Source organism: Loxodonta africana, chromosome 2 (assembly GCF_030014295.1).
Source record: "Loxodonta africana isolate mLoxAfr1 chromosome 2, mLoxAfr1.hap2, whole genome shotgun sequence".
NCBI lineage: Eukaryota > Metazoa > Chordata > Mammalia > Proboscidea > Elephantidae > Loxodonta > Loxodonta africana.
The window spans coordinates 59,004,805-59,032,696 of NC_087343.1; the positions used below are offsets into that span (position 1 = coordinate 59,004,805).

Here is a 27,892-nt window from a genome sequence, read left to right on the forward strand (position 1 = left end):
CCCTCTTGCCATCATCCCCTCTACTCTCTGTCCTTCATCTCCTTATTTGGCTATATTATAGAACTAAAGTCATTTTTAATATTACTTACACTTACTGCAATTTTGTTTCTTGTTCTAATTTCAGGAAACCCTGGCAGTGTAGTGGTTAAGTGCTACGGCTGGTAACCAAACGGTCATCAGTTCAAATCCGCCAGGCGCTCCTTAGAAACTCTATGGGTCAGTTCTACTCTGTCCTATAGGGTCGCTATGAGTTGGAATCGACTTGACAGCACTGGGTTTTTTGGGTTGGGTTCTAATTTCAAAAGCAGAAGTTTATCTCTTTAAGGAAAAGTGAAAATATTTATCGAATGTCTTCTATTTGCCAGATATTTGCCTATATATTATTTCTAATCTAACAATTCCATGAGGGAGAAAAAAAGACAGTCACCTCAAAACCTGTGTGTTCGAAACCTTAAAAGTCAGTATGTCATAGGTCAAGAGAAGTCAAAACAGAAATTACAAAACAGAAAAGAACAATGAAAATACTACAAATTTAATATATATATAGCTAAAATAGTACACATGAAAACGTAGAGCCTTAAATGCATACATTAGAAGTTAATGAAACATTCAACACAATAACTTATACTCTAAAAGGAATATAGAACAGCAAACAATGAAACACAAAACGAAGGGAAACAAACAGATCAACAAAATCAGATGAGTTTTTTTTTTTTTTAAGGTTAATAAAATAATCAGTCTTGCTAAAGGTATAAGAAAATAAAAGAAAAACACAAATACATGAACTTATAACATTTTAAAGGGCACTAATTACATCTCTGGGCTAAATTTTATCAGAATTCAGAGACACTAATTAACTCACCCAAGAGTACACAGCTCTTAAGTGTATACTTGCGTAGATAACCCATACTACCCAATGGTAAGTAGGGCAGTCAGGATTTAAACAAAAAATTTCTCTCCTTTTCACCATATCACATCAACTCTCTATTAAGAAAGTAGCCTAACAATATAGAACGATACAAGTTAGGTTTTTACTTAGAAAAATAGGGGTAAATAATAAGGTAACCACAAAAAGGAATATCAATTCCATAACTCAAGAAAAAAGCCAAGAAAAACGTAACGACTCAACAAACATAAAGTGAACCATTATGAAAATGAGGATCTCACAAGCTGCTAAGAAAAACGTCTCAGCACAAAAAAGCATGTGGAAAAATGAAATGGCCAACAACACACATGAAAAGGCATCAAAATGACAGCACTAAAAACTTATTTATCTATAATTACGCTGAATGTAAATGGACTAAATGCACCAATAAAGAGACAGAGAGTCACGGACTGGATAAAGAAACACGAGCCATCTACATGCTGCCTACAAGAGACACACCTTAGACTTAGAGACACAAACAAACTAAAACTCAAAGGATGGAAAAAAATATATCAAGCAAACAATAAGCAAAAAAGGAGTAGCAATATTAATTTCTGACAAAATAGACTTTAGACTTAAATCCGCCACAAAGGATAAAGAAGGACACTATATAATGATAAAAGGGACAATTGATCAGAAAGACATAACCATATTAAATATTTACGCACCCAATGACAGGGCTGCAAGATACATAAATCAAATTTTAACAGAATTGACAAGTGAGATAGACACCTCCACATTTATAGTAGGAGACTTCAACACACCACTTTCGGAGAAGGACAGGACATCCAGTAAGAAGCTCAATAGAGACACCGAAGACCTACTTACAACAACCAACTTGACCTCATTGACTTATACAGAACTCTCCACCCAACTGCTGCAAAATATACTTTCTTTTCTAGTGCACATGGAACATTCTCTAGAATAGACCACATATTAGGTCATAAAACAAATCTTTGCAGAATCCAAAACATCGAAATATTACAAAGCATCTTCTCAGACCACAAGGCAATGAAGCTAGAAATCAATAACAGAAAAACTAGGGAAAAGAAATCAAATACTTGGAAAATGAACAATACCCTCCTGAAAAAAGACTGGGTTATAGAAGACGTTAAGGAGGGAATAAGGAAATTCTTAGAAAGCAACGAGAATGAAAATACTTCCTATCAAAACCTCTGGGACACAGCAAAAGCAGTGCTCAGAGGCCAATTTATATTGATAAATGCACACATACAAAAAGAAGAAAGAGCCAAAATCAGAGAACTGTCCCGACAACTTGAACAAATAGAAAGTGAGCAACAAAAGAACCCATCAGGCACCCGAAGAAAACAAATAATAAAAATTAGAGCTGAACTAAATGAATTAGAGAACAGAAAAACAATTGAAAGAATTAACAAAGCCAAAAGCTGGTTCTTTGAAAAAATTAACAAAATTGATAAACCATTGGCTAGACTGACTAAAGAAAAACAGGAAAGGAAACAAATAACCCGAATAAGAAACGAGAAGGACCACATCACAACAGAGCCAAATGAAATTAAAAGAATCATTTCAGATTACTACATAAAATTGTACTCTAACAAATTTGAAAACCTAGAAGAAATGGATAAATTCTTGGAAAAATACTACCTACCTAAACTAACACATTCAGAAGTAGAACAACTAAATAGACCCATAACAAAAAAAGAGATTGAAACGGTAATCAAAAAACTTCCAACAAAAAAAAGTCCTGGCCCAGACGCCTTCACTGCAGAGTTCTACCAAACCTTCAGAGAAGACTTAACACCATTACTACTGAAGGTATTTCAAAGTATAGAAAAAGACGGAATACTACCCAACTCATTCTATGAAGCTACCATCTCCCTGATACCAAAACCAGGTAAAGACATTACAAAAAAAGAAAATTTTAGACCTATATCCCTCATGAACATAGATGCAAAAATCCTCAACAAAATTCTAGCCAATAGAATCCAACAACACATCAAAAAAATAATTCACCCTGATCAAGTGGGATTTATACCAGGTATGCAAGGCTGGTTTAATATCAGAAAAACCATTAATGTAATCCATCACATAAATAAAACAAAAGATAAAAACCACATGATCTTATCAATAGATGCAGAAAAGGCATTTGACAAAGTTCAACATCCATTTATGATAAAAACTCTTACCAAAATAGGAATTGAAGGAAAATTCCTCAACATAATAAAGGGCATCTATGCAAAGCCAACAGCCAATATCACTCTAAATGGAGAGAACCTGAAAGCATTTCCCTTGAGAACGGGAACCAGACAAGGATGCCCTTTATCACCGCTCTTATTCAACATCGTACTTGAAGTCCCAGCCAGGGCAATTAGGCTAGACAAAGAAATAAAGGGTATCCAGATTGGCAAGGAGGAAGTAAAGCTATCACTATTTGCAGATGACATGATCGTATACATGGAAAACCTTAAGGAATCCTCCAGAAAACTACTGAAACTAATAGAAGAGTTTGGAAGAGTCTCAGGTTATAAAATAAACACACAAAAATCACTTGGATTCGTCTACATCAACAAAAAGAACACCGAAGAGGAAATAACCAAATCAATACCATTCACAGTAGCCCCCAAGAAGATAAAATACTTAGGAATAAATCTTACCAAGGATGTAAAAGACCTATACAAAGAAAACTATAAAACTCTGCTACAAGAAATTCAAAAGGACATACTTAAGTGGAAAAACATACCCTGCTCATGGATAGGAAGACTTAACATAGTAAAAATGTCTATTCTACCAAAAGCCATCTATACATATAACACACTTCCGATCCAAATACCAATGTCATATTTTAAGGGGATAGAGAAACAAATCACTAATTTCATATGGAAGGGAAAGAACCCCCGGATAAGCAAAGCATTACTGAAAAAGAAGAAGAAAGTGGGAGGCCTCACTCTACCTGATTTCAGAAACTATTATATAGCTACAGTAGTCAAAACAGCCTGGTACTGGTACAACAACAGGCACATAGACCAATGGAACAGAATTGAGAACCCAGATATAAATCCATCCACGTATGAGCAGCTGATATTTGACAAAGGACCAGTGTCAGTCAATTGGGGAAATCATAGTCTTTTTAACAAATGGTGCTGGCATACCTGGATATCCATTTGCAAAAGAATGAAACAGGACCCATACCTCACACCATGCACAAAAACTAACTCCAACTGGATCAAAGACCTAAACATAAAGACTAAAACGATAAAGATCATGGAAGAAAAAATAGGGACAACCCTAGGAGCCCTAATACAGGGCATAAACAGAATACAAAACATTACCAAAAATGATGAAGAGAAACCAGATAACTGGGAGCTCCTAAAAATCAAACACCTATGCTCATCTAAAGACTTCAAAAGAGTAAAAAGACCACCTACAGATCGGGAAAGAATATTCAGCTATGACATCTCAGACCAGCGCCTGATCTCTCAAATCTACATGATTCTGTCAAAACTCAACCACAAAAAGACAAACAACCCAATCAAGAAGTGGGCAAAGGATATGAACACACATTTCACTAAAGAAGATATTCAGGCAGCCAACAGATACATGAGAAAATGCTCCCGATCATTAGCCATTAGACAAATGCAAATTAAAACTACGATGAGATTCCATCTCACACCAACTAGACTGGCATTAATCCAAAAAACACAAAACAATAAATGTTGGAGAGGCTGCAGAGAGATTGGAACTCTCATACACTGCTGGTGGGATTGTAAAATGGTACAACCACTTTGGAAATCCATCTGGTGTTATTTTAAACAGTTAGAAATAGAACTACCATACAACCCAGAAATCCCACTCCTAGGAATATACCCTAGAGATACAAAAGCCTTCACACAAACAGATGTATGCACACCCATGTTTATTGCAGCTCTGTTTACAATAGCAAAAAGCTGGAAGCAACCAAGATGTCCGTCAACGGATGAATGGGTAAATAAATTGTGGTATATTCACACAATGGAATACTATGCATCGATAAAGAACAGTGACGAATCTCTGAAACATTTCATAACATGGAGGAATCTGGAAGGCATTATGCTGAGCGAAATGAGTCAGAGGCAAAAGGACAAATATTGTATAAGACCACTATTATAAGATCTTGAGAAATAGAAAAAACGGAGAAAAACACATACTTTTGTGGTTACAAAGGGGGGAGGGAGGGAGGGAGGGAGAGGGCTTTTTATTGATCAATCAGTAGATAAGAACTGCTTTGGGTGAAGGGAAAGACAACACTCAATACAAGGAAGGTCAGCCCAATTGGACTGGACTAAAAGCAAAGAGGTTTCCGGGATAAAATGAAAGCTTCAAAGGTCAGCAGAGCAGGGGCTGGGGTCTGGGGAACTTGGTTTGAGGGGACTTCTAAGTCAATGGGCAAAATAATTCTATTATGAAAACATTCTGCATCCCACTTTGAATTGTGGCGCCTGGGGTCCTAAATGCCAACAAGCAGCCATCTAAGATACATCAATTGGTCTCAATCCACCTGGAGCAAAGGCAAAGGAAGAACACCAAGGTCACACGACAACTAAGAACCCAAGAGACAGAAAGGGCCACATGAACCAGAGACCTACATTATCCTGAGACCAGAAGAACTAGTTGGTGCCCAGCCACAATCGATGTCTGCCCTGTCAGGGAGCACAACAGACAACTCCTGAGGGAGCAGGAGACCAATGGGATACAGACCCCAAATTCTCATAAAAAGACCATACCTAATGGTATGACTGCGACTAGAGGAATCCCAGAGACAATGCTCCCCAGAACTTCTGATGGCACAGGACAGGAACCATCCCCGAAGACAACTCATCAGGCATGAAAAGGACTGGTCAGTGCTGGGGGGAGAGAGATGCTGATGAAGAGTGAGCTAATTAAATCAGGTGGACACTGGAGAGTGTGTTGGCAACTCTTGACTGGAGGGGGGATGGGAAGATAGAGAGAGAGGGAAGATGGCAAAATTGGCACGAAACGAGAGACTGAAAGGGCTGACTCAATAGGGGGAGAGCAAGTGGGAGAAGGGAGTAAGACGTATGTAAACCTACATGTGACAGACTGATTGGAATGGTAAATGTTCACTTGAAGCTTAATAAAAATTAATTAAAAAAAAAAAAAGAAAGTAGGCTAAGCATGAAGCGTCTCAGTTTCCTTATCTATAAATAAGGAAGATAAATGACATTATCTCTTAGATCCTTTCAGACCATGATTCTATGAGCCTAAGCTGCTTTTATACAGAGAAATTTCTTCTGTTGGTTAGATTAGGGTATAGTTGTTGTACTTCATCTGAGATACATCTTAGTCTACCATACTCGAGCTGACCAGCCATCGTAATGTCCAAGTACTCTTTGCTGCAAACCAGAGAAGAGAAAATGTGAAATCTCAAAGAAAATAAACAGAGAGGAACTGCTTCTAGAAGCTGTTTTATCAAAATGGTAATGGATAAATACCCAAACCCATTGCTGCTGAGTTGATTACATGTCATAGCAACCTTATAGGACAGAGTAGAACTGACCCATAGGGATTCCAAAGCTGTAAATCTTTATAGAAGCAAACTGCCATATTTTTTTGCAGCAGAGCTGCTCAGGGGTTTGAACCACAGGTCTTTTGGTTCGCAGCCAAGCACTTTAACCACTGCACAACCAGGGATCCTTAGGTAAGAAACAATTCCCTCCCTCCCAAAAAATCCAGCATATGAAGTTTAACCATGTTTACTCATTTTAATACATTTATATTTAGTGCTGACAAATAAGTCCACAGTTACTTTTGTGAAATTCGTTTCTACAAATGCTTTCATTTTCTCCTTCAAGAGTCCAAGGTTAAAAGTAAATAAAAATCTTCAGCTCTTTACTACTTTGTGTTACACCTGGGCAGTTTTTAGAAAGTTCTATTCATTCTGAACTTAAGGAATGTTCTTTATTTGGTGTCCAATTCAATTTGGACAAAATACATTTTGGAGAGAAAAACAGAATATTTTTCTTGCTTTCTTTGGAAACAGGTGTTGCAACTTCTTTCCAAAACCATGTGAAAAAGTCTCCTGCTAATCAACAGTTATGTGCTATTTCTGAACAGAACGAGTTTTATTCCCCTTCTTCACAAAGGATCATTAGATGTCAAAAAGTAAATAATTGCATTCAAAAATTTACCAACTTAACAAATAAACTAGTAACTTTGCCAGGTAAGACAGTTTGTTTTCTTTACATATCAAATGCAGAAATTTCTTCCTGATTATTATTCCTTATAAATTGACAAAGGTTTCGTGTCTAGCAGACAAGCGATCATATTTAATACCTGGAGGAGATGGCAGATTAAAAATAAATACCAGTCATTATCCATCACAAAATGGATAGCTGGGAACTATGAAAAGCTGTACTCCAACAAATTTGAAAACCTAGAGGAAATGGACAAATTTCTAGAAACACATTAACTACCTAAACTAACATGAACTGCGGTAAAAATCTTTAACAAGAGGAGATTGAGAAGGTAATTTAAAAACTCCCAACAGAAAAAAAAAAAAGTCCTGGTGCAGATGGCGTCACTGGAGAACTCTACTAAACATTCAGAGAAGAGCTCACACCAGTACTACTCAAACTATTTCAAAACACAGGAAAGGGGTACCTCCAAATTCATTCTACAAAGCCAGCATAACCCTGATACCAAAACCAGGCAAAGACACCATAAAAGAAAGGAAATTACAAAACAATATCTCCCATGAATACAGATGCAAAAATTCTAGACAAGAGAATTCAGCATCATATATAAAAAATAATACAGCACAACCAAGTGAGACTCATACCAGGTATGCAAGCATGGTTCAACATTAGAAAATCAATCAATATAATCCACCACATAAATAAAATGAATCACATGATGATCTCAATCGACACAGAAAGCACATTCAGTGAAGTCCGGCAACCATTCCCAATAAAAACACTCCATAAAATAGGAATAAAAGGGAAATTGCTCAACATAAAGGACATCTATACAAAACCAAGAGCCAACATCATTCTCAATGGAAAGAAGCTGAAAACATTCCCCAACAAGAGGAACAAGAGAAGGATATTTGTTATCGTCACTCCTATTTAAACATTGTGCTGGAAGTCCTAGAGCAATAAGGCAAGAAAAAGAAATAAAGAGCGTTCAAATGGGTAAGGAAGAAATGAAACAATCCCTATTCACCAATGATACGATACTATACACAGAGAACCCAAATGACTCCACAAGAAAACTACTGGAACTAATAGAAAGATTCAGCAGAGTACCCAGATACAAGATAAATATATAAAAATCACTTTGATACCCATACGCCAATAAAGAGAACTATGAAATCAGGAACGCAAATTCGAAATGGATCAAAGACCTAAATACAAATCCAAAAACTATAAGGATCATGGAAGAAAAAATAGGGGCACTAATATACAGCATAAATAGGATACAAACCATAACTAACAATACACAAACACCAAAGGAAAAGCTAGATAACTGGGATCTTCTTTAAAAATTAAACACTTTTGCTCATCAAAAGACTTTACCAAAGAAGTATAAAGATAATCTACAGACTGAGAAAAAATATAGCTGTGACATATCTGACAAAGGTCTAACCTCTAAAATCTACAGAAAAATGCAAAATCTCTACAACAAAAAGACAAATAATCCATTTTAAAAATGGGCAAAGGATATGAAAAGACACTTCATCAAAGAAGACGTTCGGGCAGCTAACAGACACATGAGGAAATGCTCAAGATCACTAGCAATTAAAAAAATTAGAGAAATGCAAATCAAAACTACAATGAGACACTATCTCACCCTGACATTACTGGCACTAACCAAAAAAACATAAAATAACAAATGCTGGAGAGGCTGCAGGGAGACTGGAACTCTTATGCACTACTGGTGGGAATGCAAAATGTTACAACCATTCTGGAAAATATGGTGGTTCCCTAAAAAGCTATAAATAGAAATTTCATACAATCCAGCAAACCCACCTCTAGGGGTATATCCTAGAGAAATAAGAGCTGTCATGCAAATAGATATATAAACACCCATGTCCACTGCAGCATTATTTACAATAGTAAAACGATGGAAACAACCTAAGCACTCATCAATACAAGAATGGATAAATAAACTATGGTACATATACACAATGGAATACTACACAACAATAAAGAACAATGATGAATCTGTGAAACATCTCACAATATAAATGAATCTGGAGGACATTATGCTGAGTGAAACAAGTCAGTCACAAAAGGACTAAAACTGTATGAGAACATTATGATAAAAATTCATGCAAAGGTTTACCTACAGAAACAATCTTTGATGGTTACGCGGGAGGGAAAAACACTAACTAGACAAGAGATAAATGGTGAAGGGTAAGGCAGCACACAAAACCAGGAAAGTCAGCACAATTTGACCAAGGCAAAGTCATAGAAGCTTCATCGATACATCCAATCTCCCTGAGAACTGAGTTACTGGGCTGAGGGGTGGGGACCATGATCTTGAAGGACATCTAGCTCAACTGGCATAACATACTTTACAAAGAAAATGTTCTACACTCTACTTGATGAGTAGTGTCTGGGGTCTTAAAAGCCTGTGAGCAGCCACTTAAGATACATCTACTGGTCCCACCCCATCTAGAACAAAGGATAATGAAGAAAATCAAAGGCACAAGGGAAAGATCAGTCCAAAGGACTAATGGACCACAACTACCACAGTGAGTCCACAATGAGTCCAGAAGAACTAGATGGTGCCCAGCTACCACCACTAACTCCTCTGGCAGGGATCACAATAGAGGGTCCTGGACAGAGCAGGAGAAAAATGTAAAACAAAACTGAAACTCAAAAAAAAGATGAGACTTACTGGTCCGACAGACACTGGAGAAACCTCAAGAGTATGGCCCCCAGACACCCTTTTAACTCAATACTGAAGTCACTCCTGAAGTTTACCCTGCAGCCAAAGATTAGACAGGTCTATTAAACAAACAATGACACACATCGGTCAACCATGTGTAAGAGACTAAATGGGCACACCAGCCCAAAAGCAAAGATGAGAAGGCAGGAAGGGATAAGAAAACTGCAAGAGTGGAAATGGGGAGGTCGAGAAGGGAAGAGTGTTGATGCATCATGGGACTGGCAACCAACATCACAAAACAATTTGTGTATTAATTGTTTAACGGGAATCTACTTTGCTCTGTAAACTTTCGCTTAAAGCACAATAAAAAAAAGGGGGGGGGAGGGGATATCTGACACCATGAGATTTTACTAAAATCACCCAACCCAAGTGACAAGAACTATACTCTTGGAAAGAAAGCAGAAAATCACAACAAAGTGCCCATCAACACAATAATGGATAAACAAATTATGGTACATACACACAATGGAATATTACGCATCGATAAAGAGCAATGATGAATCCAGGAAACATCTGACAGTATGGATGAATCTGCAGGGCGTTATGTGAGTGAAATAAGTCATTCACAAAGGACAAAGATTCTATGAGACCACTACCATTAACACTCAAGAAAAGGTCTGCACAGAGAAAAAAACAATCTTTGATGGTTAAGAGGGAGGGGGGAGGTGAAGAGGGGAAAATCACTAACTAGATAGTAGAGAAGCGTTAACTTCAGTGAAGGGAAAGACAACACACGATATAGGGTAAGTCAGCACAACCTGACTAAGGCAAAGTCATAGAAGCTTCCTAGACACATCCAAACACCTTGAGAAATGGAGTTACTGGAGCTGAGGGCTGGGGACCATGGTCTCATGAGACATCTAGGTTAATTTGCATAACATAGTTCGTAAAGAAAACGCTGTATATCGTACTTTGACGAGCAGGTCTGGGGTCTTAAAAGCTTGCAGTAGCCATCTAATCTACACTTATCGATCCCATTCCATCTGGAGCAAAGGAGAATTAAGAAAATCAAAGACACAACGGAAGTATTAGCCCAAAGGACTAAAGGACCACATGAACTACAGTCTCTACTGAGCCCAGAAGAATTAGATCATACCCAGCTACCACCATCGACTACTCTGACAGGGATCACAATAGAAAGTCCCACACAGAGTGGAAGAAAAATGTAGAACAAAATTCAAATTCACAAAAAAAGCCCAGACTTACTGGCCTGACAGAGACTGAAGCAACTATGGCCTCTGGAGACCCTACTAACTCAGAACTGAAGCCATTCCTAAAGCCCACTTTTCAAATAAAGATTAGACAGATCTACAAAACAAACAATTTTACACATGTGAGGAACGTGATTCTTAGTTCAATCAAATATACAAGACCAAAAGGGTGAGTCCTGCCCAAAAGCAAGACAAGAAGGCAGGAAGGGACAGGAAAACTGGATAAACAGACAGAGGGAGCCAGGGGTGGAAAGGCGGCGGACAGTGTTGTCGCACTGCGGGGATTGCAACCAATGTCACAAAACAATCTCTGTATAAATTTTTGATGGAGAAACTAATCTGCACTGTAAACTTTCACCTAAAGCACTATAAAATTTAAAAATAAAATTAAAATAGCAAAAACAAAGTAAAATGGGAGCTCTCAATCCAATCATACTAATAACTACATTAAATGTAACTGTACAAAACACTCCACTTGAATGGCAGGGATTATCAAATTGGATAAAAGAGCAAGACCCAACCAAGTGTTGTCTACAAAAGGTGCACTTTAAATATAAAGATACAGATAAGATGAAAAAGATACATCATGTAAACAGTACATGCAATAAGGCTGAACTGGTTATATTAATATCAGATAAAAGAGACTTCAAGATAAAGGTTATTATTATAAGATAATGATAAAACAAGTAATACATAAGGAAGGCATAACAAACATAAAGGTGTAGGTACCTAAAAACAGCACTGGAAAATACATGAGGGACAACTTTAAAATGTCTTCTAGTGAAGGGCCCTTAGTCCATACCTTGAAGAACAAATAGAGCAGAAGAAGGGTGAAGATTTTTTCTGTTTTTGTCTACAATGCTAGAGATATGACAGTAGGCGGTGGAGGAAGGACTTAAGGAAGAGGATGAATGGATGGAAATAGATCAAGGGAGATGGGAGGAAACGTAAGGACAGGCAGACAACCAAGGCCATCAGGAGCAGGGTTTGCTCAGGTTTATTCTGGTTTTTTTTTTTTTTTTAAGCTTCATATTTTATTTGTTTTGCTATGCAATATAGTCAGGTCCTGGGTCCTCTTTGGGGGGGCTAGTCCCTAGTTATTTGTATTGGCTTCCACCTTCCCCCCTTCTCCACTCCCTTTGGTCCTAATGGAAACAGTGTGGCACAGGGGAAGGGATGAAAAAATTGTGAGTGCTTCTATGTGTCCGGTGCCATACTAAACATTTAACATTAACTTTTACCTAATCCTCACAATGCTAGAACACAAGCTCCAAGAAGGAATAGATATTTTTGTCTCTTTTGCTCACTGATATAAGTCAGTGCCAAGAACAAGGCAGGCCCTCAACAAATATTTGATGAATGAACAAAGAGTCACCCTGTAAAACAGGTATTATTATCCCCATTTTAAAGATGAGGGAATGACTCAGAGAGGGTAAGTAACTTAATTAAAGTCATGAATATAATAAGCAAGGGTGAAATAAAAAATATTTAACAACTAGAACTGCACCAGCATTGGCCACTCAGACACCAGCTGGGGCTAGAGGAGGTGGGTTCTGCTTCAACCCTTAAGTTGCTGGATCATGCAGAGGTCCAGGGGGCAGGCCAAGACAGTAGGATTCATGCCTGGACAAAGGGAGGGCTCAGATGTATACTGGCTATCAGTCTTGATAGTAAGTGGCTCAACCCAGATTCGAGCCCATATTTTTCAGACCCTGAAGTCTTCTACATTCTTCAGGGGTCAGGCTGGCAGAGGCTGTGGTTCATGTGGTTCATTAGTCCTTTGGACTAATATTTTCCTTGTGTCTTTGGTTTTCTTCATTCTCCTTTGCTCTGGATGGGATAGGATTAACAGATGTATCTTAGATAGCTTCTCACAAGCTTTTTGTTTCCTTTTTTTTTTTTTTCGCTTGTGCTTTAGGTGAAAGTTTACAGCTCAAGTTAGGTTCTCATCCAAAAATTTATACATACGTTGTTGTGTGACATCAGTTGCAATCCCTGCAATGTGTCAGCACTCTCCCCTTTTCCACCCTGGGTTTCCTATGTCTCGTTTGTCCAATTTTCCTGTCCCCTCCTGCCTTCTTGTCTTGCTACCATCTGCTAAAAAATGAGGGCATGGGACAACTGGAGGTTTTAATAGAGAAGAAAAAAAATTCAAAACAAATGCAATAGGAAATGGAACTGAAAATCAACTAAAGATTGATAACTGAGCTCAATGTATTGCCAATTTAAAAAAAAAAAAAAAGACAGGATGATCTAACTAACAAGAGAAATATAAATGGGCAATGCAAAACCACAGTATGAGGGCTTTCAATTCCAGGTAAATCATCTTAATATGTTTCAATAAGAAATGAAAACATCTATTGTGCAAGGATAAAGAACAACGACGAATTCAAGAAATATCTCACAACATGGGTGACTCTGGAGGGCATTAGGCTGAGTAAAATAAGTCAATCACAAAAGGACAAATGTTCTATGAGACCACTACCACAAAAACTCAAGAAAAAGTTTACCCACAGAGAAAAACAATCTTTAATGGTCACAAGGAAGGGGACGCTTGGGGAGAGGAAATCACTAACTACATAGTAAAAAAAAATTTTTTTTTTTTTTTTTTTTTTTACATAGTAGACAAGTGTTAATTTTGGTGAAGGGAGACAACACACAATATAGGGGAAGTCAGCACAATCTGACTAAGACAAAGTCATAAAAGCTTCCTAGACATATCCAAACACCTTGAGGGACTGAGTTACTGAGGCTGAGGGCTGGGGACCATAGTCTCGGGGGACACCTAGGACAACTGGCATAACATAGTTCATAAAGAAAATGCTCTACATCCCACTTTGGTGAGTAGGGTCTAGGGTCTTAAAAGCTTGCGAGCAGCCATCTAAAATTCATCTACTGGTTCCATTTCACCCGAAGCAAAGGAGAATGAAGAAAACCAAAGACATCAGGAATATGTTGACCCAAAAACCTAAAATACCACATAAACTACAGACTCCACCAGGCTGAGTCTGAAGAACTAGGTGATACCCAGCTATCACCACCAACCACTCTGACAGGGATCATCACAACAGAGTCCCAGACAGAGCAGGAGAAAAATGTAGAACAAAATTCAAAATTCACCAAAAAAGACCAGACTTACTGGTCTGACACAGACTGGAGCAAACTCTGACACTATGGCCTCTGAACACCCTGTCAACTCAGAATTGAAGCCATTCTTGAAGCCTACTTTTCAAACAAAGATTACAGAGGCCTAGAATACAAACATCACCACACTAGAGGAAACTGCTTCTTAGTTCAATCAAATATACGAGACCCAGTGGGCAACTCCTGCCCAAAATCAAGACAAGAAGGCAGAAAGGGACAGGAAAATTGGATGAATGGACACAGGAAACTCTGGAGTGGAAAGGGGGAGAGTACTGACGCACTGCAGCGATTATAACTGATGTCACAAAACAAGATGTGTACAAATTTTTGGATGAGAACCTAACTTGAGCTGTAAACTTTCACCTAAACCACAAGGAAATTAATAAAAGAAGAAACAAGCTTGTGAGTCACCGTCTAAGATACATCTTTTGATCTCATCCTGTGCAGAGCAAAGGAGAATGAAAAACACCAAGACACAAGGAAAATATTAGTCCAAAGGACTAACAAACCACATGAACCACAGTCTCCACCAGCCTGAGCACATAAGAACTAGATGGTGCCCAGCTAACACCACCGACCACTCTCACAAGAGATCACAACACAGAGTCCCAGACAGACTGGGTGCAAAATGTAGAACAAAATTCAAATTCACAAAAAAAGGACAGATTTACTGGTCTGAGACTGGAGGAACCCCTAAGTCTACAGCCACTGGACACCCTGCAAACTCAGAACTGAAGCCACTCCCAAAGTCCACCTTTCAGTCAAAGATTAGACAGGCCTATAAAATAAACAATAACGCACAAGAGGAACATGTTTCTTAGTTCAATCAAGTATAGGAGACCAAATGGGCAACATCTGCTCAAAAGCAAAGATGAGAAGGCAAGAAGGACAAACAGACACAGGAAACCCAGGGGAGGAAGGGGGAGAGAGCTGACACATTGCAGGGACTGCCACCGATGTCACAAAACAAAAATTTGTGTATAAATTTTTGAATGAGAAACTAAGTTGCAGTGTAAACTTTCACCTAAAGCAAAATAAAATTAAAAAAAAAAAGAAATGAAAAAATCAACACAGTCTCTTGAAGTAAGGAAGGTAGGTAAAAGCTGTATTCCAGGAAGATAAGTTTGCACAAAGTAGAGGTGGAGAAGGGATAGAGCCTGGAGCCAGATGGGAGGAGTCAGTGGAAAAGAAGAGCACTGCATATTTGGGTATGATTCACAAAGAGTACGAGAAGTATCAGCTGGCAAGAGCGCAAAGAACAGTACACCCTCAGCTTTTAGAGACACCTATATTCTGGTCATTGGCTTGCAGTCACCACCTCTCTGTGGCTGACAAGGTTTTACTATAAAAAGTACTTGGCCATCTTTTTTTTTTTTATATATAATTTAGGACAAAAGGGAGAAAAAGGTAGTTTGGATATAAGTGACATTTACCAAAGAAGTTTTTTTTTTTTTACTTTTTGTGGCTTTGAGTCAATAGTTACCTACAATATCCAACCTTTGAGTATCTTAGTTCATTAAGACACTTAAAATAAATCTGTGTGTATATTTAAACAGCTTTAAAAAAAAAAAAAAAAAAAAGCCAGAACAACTGTGAGGGCAGATTATTTTACTATGGACTCTGAGCTTTCAGCATAAACAAAAAACAAGTTAACCTATTTACTTACACTAACAAAAATAAAAAGCAAGAAGTCGGTCACCTGTTGTTCCGTCCCCAGAAAGGCACACTAACACAGGGCCAACTGGCCAGGAGCAACAGTAATTCCTTCCACCCCCTCGTGTTAACAGCTGTTCCCTTTTTTTTTCAAGCTGGCAAAGGTCACAATCAATAGCAAAGTTTGCTTGCTCATTTCTACATGCTGATTTCTACATGCAAAAGGTGAGGAGATTGAGGGTTTAGGAGAAACAGCAATTTTTTTTTTTTTTTTTTTTCCTATTTTACTCTCTCCCAGGAACTTATCAGAAATCTGTTTTAGGCTTCTTTGGCATTTGAAGTTATAGCTATAATCATTTCTCAGCCAAAAAACATTATTTTGGAACTGTCTGGGACTGGAGTTGGGATGCATATTTTAAAAGGAATAAAAATAATACAGCAAAACTGTACAGTAACATTTACATCATAAACGGTTGGCCTAATCAGAAATGTCCGACTGCTCTTCATAAGGGTTTCACTGGCCAACTTTCTGCAGTGGATCACCAGGTCCTTCTTCCTAGTCTGTCCTAGTCTAGAAGCGCCACTGAAACCTGTCCACCACGGCTGACCTTGCTGTTATTAGAAATACCAGTGGCAAAGCTTCCATCACAGCAACATGCAAGCCACCACATTATGACAAACTGACAGACGACTGGTCTCCACAACTGGACTAATAAGCAACAACACAATAAACGGAGAAAATACTGAAGTTATAAAGGATTTCATTTTACTTGGATCCACAATCAATACCCATGGAAGCAGAAGAAAAGAAATCAAATGATGTATTGCACTGGGCAAATCTGCTGCAAAAGACCTCTTCAACTGCTGAAAAGCAAAAATGTCACTTTGAGGACTAAGGTGCCCTGATCCAAGCCATGATATTTTCAATCATCTCATATGCATGCAAAAGCTGGACAATGAATAAGGAAGACTGAAGAAGAATTGATGCCTCTGAATTATGGTGGTGGCAAAGAATATTAAATATACCATGGACTGCCAGAAGAACAAACAAATCTGTCTTGGAAGAAATACAGCCAGAGTGTTCCTTGGAAACGAGAACGGCAAGATTTCATCTTAGGTACTTTGGACATGTTATCAGGAGAGACCAGTCTCTGGAGAAGGACATCATGCTTGGCCAAGTAGAGGGTCAACGAAAAAGAGGAAGAACCTCAACAAGATGGACTGACACAGCGGCTGCAACAATGGGCTCAAACAGCAATGATTGTGAGGGTGGCACAGAAGCAGTGTTTTGTTCTGTTGTACATAGGGTCACTGTGAGTCCAAACCGACTTGATGGCAACTAACAACAACATCAATCACAAATGCATTATGCTAAGTAAAAGAGGCCAGACTCAAAAGGCTACATACTATATGATTCCATATATATACTATGTAACATTCCATTTATATGACAATACAGGGAGAACAGATTAAGTGGTTGCTGGTGGTGGAAGGTAGCAGAAGGGGATGACTACAAAGGGGCAACATGAGAGAATTTTCTACGGTGATAGAACTGTTCTGTATCTTGACTGTGGTGGAGATTATATAACCCTGCATTTGTCTAAATTCATTCACATCTACCAAAAAAATATATTTTACTGCATGTAAATTTTTTAAACGCACTACATGTTGGCTTTAAGTCTTACTCACTGCTCCCTACACACCCTCACCTATTTCTAACTTCTTACTATGCTATATGCAATGACCCCATCTCCTCCACCTAACTCCTACCTGCCATTCTAGCTTCTGTTCAGCTACTTCAAGAATCCTTCCTTCGGTGTGACAGGATGGGATCCTGGACAGAGCTGAGGCTTTGTAGTCAAATATACCTGGCTGGGTTCACTTCTGGCATTCCCTCAGTTACCACTTGAATGAGCCTAGGCAAATTACCTAACCCGTCTGAGCTCAACTGTCTCATCACCCAACAACAACAAGTGGAAATAAATACTATTTCCCTACCTCCCAGAGTTGTTGTAAAGAGCCTAGTAATGTGTCTAACATAGCACCTGGCACATTAAAAACAAAAACCAAACCAGGTGCTATCAAGTCAGTTCCAGCTCATGGCAACCTCATGTGTATTAGAACAGAACTGTACTCCACAGGGTTTTCAATGGCTAATTTTTTGGAAATAGATTGCAAGGCCTTTAGTCCTGGGCACCTCTAGGTGAACTCAAACCACCAACCTTTTGGTGAGCAACAAGCACATTAATCACCCAGGAACTCCGTTGGTACACTGTTAATTGCCTTTGAGTCGATGCCAACTCATGGTGACCCCATGTGTACAGAGTAGAACTGTAGTCCATTAGCGTTTTCAAGGCTGTGTCCTTTTGGAAGCAGATTGCCAGACCTGTCTTCTGAGGTGCCTCTGAATGAGTTCAAACAACCAACCTTTTGGCTGAGTGCTTAGCCATTTGTGCCACTCAGGGCATACCAGCTGGCACAGTAGGAGGGCATAATAAACGGGTTTACTATTAGTTCCTCATCTTTCTCCTATGCCTACTGCCCTCACAATCATTGCTCTCTTTTTGAGCTCCCACGTGCCCGTATATGTACATAATTCTATCACAACGCTTAATTAATGCACGGTAATGCTTAGCTCCACAAATAAAATGCATCTGTGTGTGTCTTTAATCCCTAAATTCACAAAAGCTAGCACGTCCATTGCCTGATGGCCAATTAATTCAAGATTAATTTGTCTACCTGACCTGATTTTGTACTTAAAGGAGGACGTACTGGAAGAGAAGTAGAAGCAGGCAGGAAAGGCCAGAGTACAATGAGATAGTCTGGAATGGACCACCCAATAAGTTTTCCAAAGTTTCTACAAGAATGTTGTATACCGTATAACAGCACAAACATTGGAAATAACCTAAATATTTAAAAATGTAAGCTAAGTAGATTATGCCAAATTCATACAATGAAATACCATATAACCATTAAAAATAATTTTGTAGAAGTCTAAGTTTAAAACAGTACAAAGAATATATACACTAATATTCTAATTTCTTAAAAGCATAACCAAAAAAACCAAACCCAGTGCCGTCGAGTCGATTCCGACTCATAGTGACCCTATAGGACAGAGCAAAACTGCCCCACAGGGTTTCCAAGGAGCACCTGGTGGATTCAAACTGCTGACCCTTTGGTTAGCAGCCGTAGCGTTTAACCACTACACCACCAGAGTTTCCTTTAAAAGCATAGGTTTAAAAAAAAAAGTATGGGTACACCGATACAAAAAAGTGTGGGAATATGGATATAAAAAGAAAGTACCAGAAGATATATAACCAAATATTAAAAAGGATCATCTCTCTGGGTGATCGTGAGTTACTTTTATTTTCTGTTTGCAGAAGAAAGGCCTGGCAAACCATTTCCATAAAGATTACCACCAGAAAGCCCTATTCAGCAGTTCTACTCTGTAATACGTGGGGTCACCATGACAGCAGCTCAACAGCAGCAGGGGGTCTGCTTTTTTTTTGTGGGCCTTCTGGAGATTACCAATTTGATATATGTTAATTTTAGAAAATTTGGAGATCACAGAATAATTATTTTTAAGGAAAAAATTAACCTCGAATTTCCTAATGATGGTATTCCATATCACCCAAGACTCAAATGTTCAACACTGGGGGTTAAGAGGATTCTATAAAATGCGTATGTTGAAATACTACATAATTTCACACTCAGAACAGTAAAATACATTATAAATGATATATTTTTGGGTAAGGAACAAAATATGGGAAGCTCCTCTGGTGGAAAATTAATTTTTACCTTGCAAAATCTGTAACAGATCAAATATTAACTACATGAATTTTAGTTGTCTTTTTCTTTCTTCAAAGGCTTGTCATTAGCCAACAAACTCTGGAGGACAATGTAGGACAGTGAATCAAGGGGAAGGTTTCTCTTTGAAGTAGAGTTTCTACAGGATTTACCTAGTCTTTTTTATTTTTTTTTTTTTTAGTTTTGTTCTAGGTATTACTTAAGCTTGTAAAACAAAGCATTCTGTATTCTGGTGAGAACACCTGGTTAAGTTCGTCTATCTTTGAACCAACAATGAAACTTCCGGTCTCAACAATCCTACTCACAAACTTCCCTTAACCAATGAAGTCCCGCCTTCATTAGCTGCTGAGCAAGAGGTAACTTCTCCCACTCAGCAGTCAGATCTATATTCCAAAGAATAATAAGGATGTGTTTACTACTGTATTGATTGCTGAATAAAGCTGGTAAACTATAATGCCCTTACAAAAAAAATCCTAGGGTAGTCATCTTCTAGAAACGTAAATATGTAATAAACGCCTCTTAAGACATTACGTAGGGTGGTGGGTGACAGCAGACATTAAAACCTTTAAGGAAATGGTTTTTTGCAAGAAAACTGATTTCACCATCTGAGTAATAAACCAGTTATCTCAGTGCTCAAAATACGCATAGAAAGAATTCAAGAATCAAAACTATAAAGTTTTTGTATGAGAAACTGACTTGAACTGTAAACTTCCACTTAAAGCACAATTAAAAAAAAAAAAAAACTACGAATAAAAAACTTTAAATAAACCACCAAATAAAATCCAGATGTGAGACCTGAATTGCTTTGTTAAATTGCTTTGTTCACACCCCCCCCATAAAAAATGTACTTTAAATCTTAAAAGTATTTATGTGAATCTATCATGTTTAGTCTGAAATTATGCCACATGGCAACGGTCCAGGAACTAAAATAAAGTTATACTAAGGTGTGTCTCAGAAAACAAACAAAAAAACTCTGACTTTGGCAGGAAGTCACCAAAGTGGCATATCTAAATTAGTAAGCTTTGTTTAAAACAGCACACACTTTTTTTTTTTTTTAAGGCACACAAGCCAAAAATGTCTAGTAAAATTCTTCTTTTTAATGGTAATGATTATTGCAGTAGCAAATCATACCTCCATTTTCCACAAACGTATATTTGTGACACTACTCAAGTTATTTTATACAGACACTAAGTTGAAGAAAGGACTCCCACAAATTACTCCTCTAAGGCTAGACGTAAACACACAATAAAAGCAAGAAAAAAAAGATGGGCAGACATTAGTTTGAGTGCCTACTAAGTACCAGGGGCTTTACTTTCACAGATTCTCATTTAATCTTAACAAGCTTGTGAAGTAGTATTCTCTCCAATATGCAAATGAATACAACTGAAGCTCTGAGGGACTGAATATTCAGTTGTGTGATGTGAAGCAAGAAAATAGCAAAGCATAGTTTTGAAACCAAGTCTACCAACTTCCAAATCCAAATTCTTTCCACCATACTTGGGGACAGTTACCTTGGAAAACAATGATCTCAAATAATCTATTTTCTCAGCAACAAGCATTTTGTCAGGGGAATTCAACTATTTCTATACTACTGATTTAAAATATGACAATCCCCTCTCTGGCAATACCAGTCATCCTTCATCCAGCACATTACAGGAAACCATAACAACCTATTATCCTAGTTATTAATGCTTCAGGTGATCTCCCTCCCATCCTCCTCGAAAATGATCTTGCTGGCCTGTTCTTGGGGTCTTCTCAATAAGCTCCATGATACAAATTTATTCAACCATCCTACATTTGAGTGTCTCCCTTCTTAAGCTGCCACTCTCTCTCTCCCTTCGCAGTCCAACTTTTCAAAAGAATTGCCTATACCCACGATTTCCATTTCTTCACCAACTGCCCACTTCTCAACCCACTCCAATTTGGTTTCCCCTCACCACTGAAATAGCTCTACATAAGGTTAGCTTTGTGTAACTAAGGTGACCTTTGTGTAACTAAATTCAATGGACACTTTCCAGTCATCATCTGACTTGACCTTTCAGGAGAATGTAGATATTGTTACCGCTCTCTCCTTAAGACAAGCTCTCCACTTGGCTTTCCAGAAATACTATCCTGGCTTTTAAAGTGTTCACTCTCAGTCTTGGTGGTCTTAATTTCCTCCAACCAAGGTGAAATGTTGATGTTTTCCAACTCAGTCTTGAGTCTTCTTCCCTTCTCACTTTAGAACCTCTTTCTGAGATCCCAACAATTCTCATAACTTCAATTACCATGAATATATCAATGACTTCCAAAAATCAGACCACTCCTCGGAGCTCTAGACCCATTTATCCAACTAAGGGCTTGATACTTCCACACGGATACGTCAAAGGCATCTCAAACACAACATGCCAAAAACCAAACTCACTATCTCCTCCCCAACTCCATCATACCCTATATCGGGTTCTCCTTTGATGCTCTCCCGCTTAGTGACTGGCAGGCACTACCATCTATCCAATTAAACCAGGCAAACACTTAAGAACTATCCCTGACAAGTCTATCTCCCCTACATACCACATCCAATATGCTACCAAGATCTGTCCATTTTACCTCCCAAATATCTCTCAAACCCATCTACTTTTCTTCTAATTGCCATCTCTGTAGTCTATCATTACTTCACTTGGACTGTTTCAACAGCCTCCTAACTGATCTCTCTAAGTCCATTCTTTCCCAGCTCTACCCTGCAGCCAAAGTAATCATTTTTAAAAGCTACCCCATTCTCCCATTTAAGACTCCCTATCATAGAAAAAATCCCGGTGGCATAGTGGTTAAGCACTAAGGCTGCTAACCAAAAGGTCAGCAGTTCAAATCCACCAGCCACTCCTCGGAAACTCAATGGGGCAGTTCTACTCTGTCCTATAGGGTCGCTACGAGTCAGAATCAACTTGACGGCAGCAAGTGTGGTTTTTTTATCATAAACTTCAAAGCACCTGTACATCTCCTACATAGCACTTACTGATTCATTTTTATATTTATTTTTGCAATTATCTATATCTCCGGTACCTAAGACACTGTCTGGCACTGGCACATAGTACATGACCAACTAATATATGTGGAATAAATGGCTCATATGGCTAAGTGCTCATCTGATAACCGAAAGGTTGGCAGTTTGAACCTACTCAGTGCCAATCTACTTCGGTAAAGATTACTGCCAAGAAAACCCTATAGGCCAGTTCTGCTGTCACATGGGGTGGCTATGAGCCAAAAAATGACTCGACAGCATCTAACAACAACTATGCAGTGGATACTGGGCCATATACCAAGGAGAATATACAGACGGATTAAAAAAACTTAAGTTGAAAGGTTGGGTGACTGACTTACCCAAGTGGTAGGTGATAAAACTGGGATTCAAACTCAGACCTGTATGTTTCCAAAGTCTATATTCTTAACACTTACGCATTCCAAGAATACTAAAAAATTTTGAGAAATATTGTTTGGGGGGAAAAAAAACAGCTATCATGGAGCAGACTTCAACTCATGGCGACCCCATGCATTGCAAAGAACTGCTCTCCATAGGGTTTTCAAGGCTGTAACCTTTGGGAAGCTGATCACCAAATGTTTCTTCTGCAATGCCTTTGGGTGAACTCAAACCACCAACTTTTCAGTTAACAGCCAAACACTTAACTGTTTGTGCTACCCAGGGACTTCCCTACATTCAAAACCCACTGCCATCAAGTCAATTCTGACTCATAGCAACCCTACAGGACAGAGTAGAACTGCCCCATAGGATTTCCAAGGCTGTATCTTTATGGAAGCAGCCTGTCATGTCTTTTTCGCACAGAGCCTTCAGCTAGTGGGCTTGAACTGCCCACCTTTCAGTTATCAGCCAAGCGCTTAACCACTGCACCACCAGGGCTCCTTTTCTTACATTAAAAAATTTACTACCTTCTAAATACTTTAAGCAGTCTTCAGTTTTTTCCTATTTTCTGCTGACAGTAATATCTACCACCATTCTTAGGCAAGCTGGATTTATAATTGTTCTACATATCTGCCATAGTTACTCAAAGTATCCCCTTATGTACTATGTGCTCTTTGACCTCCTACTCTGGATCTCCTATCAACTGCTACAATATATTCTGCAGCAAATGACATTCCTTAACAAGTGACATTCACTTCCCACTATGACTCTGAAACATGGGCAGGACAGACATTCTCATTGTAATTGATGAGTTAATGAAGTGGTCTGGTTAAAAGGCTTGACCATGTGATCAGAGAGAACAGCTGGGGCAAGACCAGAATTCAACTCTTAATCCAACTGCTTTTACCACTAGATTATACTTTGAACCTTTTAAATAAAGTTACAGAAGCAAACTGCCATTCACTAAAAAAACATTCACAATGTCACATCCTACGCAAGAGGGTAAAGGCTATGCAAAAACTTACATTCATAAAAGGTAATTACTCATTTTTTTTTAATCGGATTTGGTTAATAATTAGCGTACATTCAATGGCAGCACTTAGAATCTCACTCATATTCTTGGACATAAGCTATGAGTATAGCTATCCAACCCTAGCTATAAAATTGAGTATTGCCCATAACCTGCCTAACAAGTTTTGATAACATCACAATTTACAAAACCTTTTTTTTCCAACTCAGCTATTACGTCAGACAGAGACAAAATTAAGAAAGGCACACATTTAAATTTCCTTTCTCTTATCTATGCCCTTTGGAAAAAGTAAAACACAACAAATGTCACTTGCCTCTGCTACACTGTAGAACTATGCCCAGGTGTATTTTCCAAAATAAACTGGGATATCACTTGAAAACATTTTTTAAATAGTTTTTAAGGACAAATATTACAAAAGTATAAAGTTTAACTACATTTAGTCATATATTTAACAAACTGCCTCTAAAAGAATACTACTACCCTAGATTAGGACAATCTGAGAACGCTGAAGATAGATATGAGCACTATTTTCACCTATTACTTAAGCTCTATAGAAAGAAGAAAGGACGAATTCGTATTGACCAAAAGAAGTTATGGTAAGAACTGGTATGCTTGGCTCCTTCGGCCTATACTTTAACTCTTGACCAGTTTATATTCATAAAATAAAACCTTGCATGTTTTTGAAGCCGAGTACTAAGATAAGTTATAACTATCTGAACCATGCCATTTCCACCTCACACAACACTTCAATAATTCCTATTTCTAGTTTGCTGTTCTCTCTCCAACTATGAATATTCATTTGGGTACCTGGCCTATGAACTGTGGGAGTACAGCTTACCTAACAGAATAATCAGAAGATCTAAGGTATCTGATTACAGAAAGAAACAGGATAGAAGTAATCAAAATATTTCCCATAGTGATCTGAGCACCAGAAACTGAAATACAAACTAGGTTCCAGTTCCAATGTTGTTTAAACTGGCTTGGGCTACACTAATGTTCCAAAGGAAAAGTCATCAGCACATGAAATCAAATTGAAATAGCAGACTATGTCTGATAGTGGTACCAAATGGGTTTATTAGCTTGATGATGGTAATGATGACAACAGCAGCAACACTTGAGTGCCTACCAAAGTCCAGCCTGAAGGAACTAAAGGACTGTGTTAAACATTACCTCATCTAATTTCACAGCACTATTTTTTTTATGAGGAAGGCACGATTAGCATCATCTTTTTCCTCATTGACAAGGAAATCCATAGAGAGTTCAAGTGACCTGCCCAAAGTCACACAGTAATAGGTGGAGCTAGAATTCAAACTCCAGAGTGACTGACTCACATAACAAATACTAGAATGCCTACCATAGGCCCCACTCTTTCTAAGCACCCACATTACAGTGTTTTCACCCAGTACTGTAGATGGATTGCTATCCCTCTAAACAATTTATCCTAATTATTTCTATAATTTAGCACTAAAAACCAAACCTGTTGCCATCAAGTTGATTCCTTCTCAGTGACCCTATAGGACAGTGCAGAATTGCCCTATAGGGTTTCCAAGGAGCGGCTGGTGGATTTGAATAGCCAACCTTTTGATTAACAGCTGAGCTCTTAACCACCACGCCACCAGCTCTCCAATTGAGCACTAGACAAAAGCAAAGTTCCCAACAGTTTATATTATCTCTCCTGGAAGGTAAGAGCAATGATCTCAGGGGAGATTGTTTGGAAATAAAGACAAACTTCATTAAAATACTTGCCTATCTCCCCTTGCAAGGCTCTGTGTACCTCTTGAGGTACCTGTGTCACTCACCCTTGGCAATCTCAGTGCTAGGACATAACAGGCACTCAATAATGTATACAGTATTACTATTACTTCTTATGAGTCTGTCTTCCACAGTAAGCAAGAGACTATTTGAGATCCATGGGTTTTGTTTTATTTTCCACCCATTTTTGCATCTCCAGTGCTAGAACATGAAATGAGGCTAAAGCTATATACCTTGCAGAGTTTTGTGACAGGTGCATGAGTTTATGTAAAAACATTTGCCAAAAGCACATCCTAGGCATTCAATAATTTTTTTGTTGTTGTTGTTTGTTTTCTCCTCATATATCTCTCCAGCGATTACACAGTCAACCCAGCTCCTAGTGCTGACACAAACAGACCAAAAGGCAAGGCAGAACCTGGCTTAACAAGCTGCCAATTAACTGACAAGCTCATCCGCTACACATTTCCTATATGTCATTTTCCTGGACACCCCACCCTGAAAAAGAGTCAAGAAACATTTCCAAGGAGTGACAACTGAGGGCTAAACCACGAGGTTCTAACTATATCCGCTGGGGTGAGCGTACCAAAGGTAACTCTGAACTCTGTACCCATGACTCACTTGATATACAAGGAAAGACAAAGGTCTTCCTTTCCTGTGATGATCTAGAAGGAATGCCTACAACAATGCTATTTAAAGAAAACGTTTGTGGGCATGTTACTGGAGCTGGCAAATTAGTAACATCCTTCAGTATGATATACCCTCACTGCAAACTCTTAATAGTTATTAGGAGTTTGAGTTACGAAAAATTATTGTGCCTCCTTCAGGCATCAGACACATGCTCAAAATATGGTAAGAGGAAACTAACTCTGAAGCCCAATCGCAACTAAGCAGGATTATGATCGTCATAAAACACACGCCCTATTGCCACTGAGTCAATTCTGACTTATAGCGACCCTACAGGAAGGGCAGAGTAGAACTGCCCCACAGGGCTTCTAAAACTATAAATACTTACAGGAGTAAACTGCCACACATTTTTCCCGAGGAACAGCTGGTAGGTTGGAACCTCCGACCTTTCGACTTTTCGACTACCAGTCAAGTGCTTAACAACTGTGCCCTCAGGGCTCCTAAAATATATAAACCATCTGAAATAATCATTGCTTATATATAGGCAACTAATTCCCTCAATCGCTCCTTCCTCACCCTCTCCATCATTACCACCTTTCTGGGCCAGTTAATCTGCATTCAAAAGTTATAATCCCGGAAAACGCAGTTCCCAATTCCTAACCATTCACTTCTCAGCTGTGTAACTCTGGGTGAGTTTCCCAACTACTTTAAGCCTCAGTTCCATCATCTAGAGAATGGAGATGAGCAAGCTACCCTCCCTGGGCAAATTGTTTAGAGGTCTCCCAGGCCGCACAGGGTGTCAGTAAACACTAAATCAGTGCTCTCTAACACTAAATAAATTATCCACTCCGATACTTAGAAATACACATTACGAAATCCACTAATAAGAATAGCATAAATGAAATGGCAAATATTTTATAAATTTCACCACAAAAAAAAAAAAAACTTAAAAGTTAAAAACAAAAAACCATAGATGTATACTATACTCCAAGCCATGCTAGCCTTTTTTCTGCTATTCCAACACAAAATGTCCTTCCCCCTTCAGCCCTCTCCACTTGCTCTTTCCTCTGCTTGGAATACTCCCACCCCAGCTCTTCCATGCCCACTCGTATTCATCCTTACAATTTCAATTCAAATACTTCCTCCCTCAGCGAAACCTTTCTTGAGATTGCCCCCACCACCAAAACGTCTTACTCTCTTATTGCCCTGTTTTAATTCTTCCATGGCATTTATAAACATCTGTAATTATCTAATTATATTACTATATCTATCCTTCTTACACTGTCATTTCCAGCTCCTAGCATTGTACTGAGCACATAATGGGTAAAAAAATAATAATAATGGGTACCCAATAAATAAATAAGTGAAACATGATGCAAAGTTAACAGTTAAAAACAAACTTAACATTGTGCTCACACAAT

The 27,892-nt window shown here is 38.4% G+C and overlaps 1 protein-coding gene across 2 annotated transcripts in view; it reads right to left on the reverse strand.

Annotated features, from left to right (window-relative positions):
* Window positions 1–27,892, reverse strand: part of PLPP1 (phospholipid phosphatase 1) — a 130,027-nt gene that overhangs the window by 89,487 nt on the left and 12,648 nt on the right. The gene's annotated exons all lie outside the window — the stretch shown is intronic.